The sequence below is a fragment of the Tupaia chinensis genome, unplaced genomic scaffold (genome assembly GCF_000334495.1).
Source record: "Tupaia chinensis unplaced genomic scaffold, TupChi_1.0 Scaffold142619_1, whole genome shotgun sequence".
NCBI classification, from domain to species: domain Eukaryota; kingdom Metazoa; phylum Chordata; class Mammalia; order Scandentia; family Tupaiidae; genus Tupaia; species Tupaia belangeri.
Window position 1 is genome coordinate 474,144 of NW_006202465.1, and position 1,739 is coordinate 475,882.

The following is a 1,739-nucleotide window of genomic DNA, read 5'->3' on the forward strand; positions in this document are numbered from 1 at the left end:
CCCAAGAGGAGAATAATGGAGAAGGGGGACTAGTAGTGTGGTCATCCCCCTGAGGGATTATTTCTCACTTTTTCTGTCTCTCTCTTTCTTTCTCTCTCTCCAGCGAATGCACATGCCCTAAATCAAAAACCTGTAAAAACAAAGAAACAAACAAAAACCTCTAAGTTACTACAGACTGTACGTTGTTTCTTGTAGCCCCAATTCCTGCTTGTAGGTACACTACCTACTGGCCCCAAGAACACTTAGATTTTAAGAAGGTATCTTCAATGGGGGCCGGCAGGTGGCATGGTGGTTAAGAGCACTGGACTCCCATAAACCATGATTTGAGTCCTGAATGTGGTGGCTTGCTTTCTTGTTTTCTTTCTGTCCCTCTCTGGTCAAATTAAAACAAATAAATAAAGTTAAATAAAGTAATTATATAAAAAAAGTTGTCTTTGAGATGAAAATTTCCCATGTGTAGAAAATAATAATGGATTTCCCTAATCTTAAATTCTTCCCAGCTATTTCCACCAGGTAGAGTCACTCAGAAGAGCTCAAATCCTTGCTTAAAAGTCACTTTGAGGGGTTAAGCTAATGAATTTCATCAGATTGTTGGAAAAGTCACAATGCATTTTTGTATAAAAATGCAAAAAATAAAATGTTCCAGAAAACCAATAGATCTAGGTATTTGTTCCTTTGTTTTAAGAATTATTTATTTAGCCCAGTGCTTCTGGAGTTATAGTGAATGATGAAGTCATCAAAGTTTTTAATGATATGAAAGTAAGGAAATCTACACAAGAGGAGATCGAAAAAAGAAAGAAAGCTGTTCTCTTCTGTTTAAGTGATGATAAAAGACAAATACTTAGAGAGGAAGCAAAGCAGATCTTGGTGGGTGACATTGGTGATACTGTAGAGGACCCCTACACATCTTTTGTGAAGTTGCTACCTATGAATGATTGCCGATATGCTTTGTACGATGCCTCATATGAAACAAAAGAGTCTAAGAAAGAAGACCTAGTATTTATATTCTGGGCTCCTGAAAGTGCACCTTTAAAAAGCAAGATGATTTATGCTAGCTTTAAAGGTGCCATCAAAAAGAAATTTATAGGTATTAAACACGAATGGCAAGTAAATGGCTTGCATGATATTAAGGACCATTCCACACTTGGAGAAAAATTGGGAGGCAAGGTAGTAGTTTCACTTGAAGGAAAACCATTATAGACAGTCAAGTGCCATCTTGATCTTAAGGAGCTTCTGTTTCTCCAGCTCAGTCCATTGGAATAGTATTAGGTTGATTTTTTTTTTTTTTCCTCTCTTTCCCACCCTTTCCACTGCGTCTTTCTTAAGGGTTTCTGGCCAGCGAGAACCTTTTTCTTGATGGCTTCCACCGCAGCAGGAACCTTTTTCTTGGTTTCTGCCACAGCGGGAACCTTCTTTTTCTTCTCTTGAATGCCCTCTATGTTCCAGCTGGAAAAGAGAGATTGTCCTCCAATCTTTCAGTCCTACTATAGAGTGAGAACCATCACTTCTTCTACAAAACTCAAGAGTTTAGTTGTAGGTGCCTTGTTTCTCCTATGCCTTTGTTTGAATGGGTTTGATATTGCTTAGTAGCACCTCTTCATAATTTCTAAATTTAACAACAGCTGTCATACCCAAAACATGAGGGCTTCAGCTTCTGCTCAGTAAAACTTGCCTTCTTGGGACAATCAGATAGCATAATGGTTATATTGCTGGACTCCCACATGGTCAACCATGGTTCA

General features: G+C 38.4%; 1 pseudogene; it reads left to right on the forward strand.

Annotated features, from left to right (window-relative positions):
• Nucleotides 1-738: 738 nt before the first annotated feature.
• Nucleotides 739-1,306, forward strand: LOC102486144 (cofilin-2 pseudogene; annotated as a pseudogene).
• The last annotated feature ends 433 nt before the right edge of the window (nt 1,307-1,739 follow it).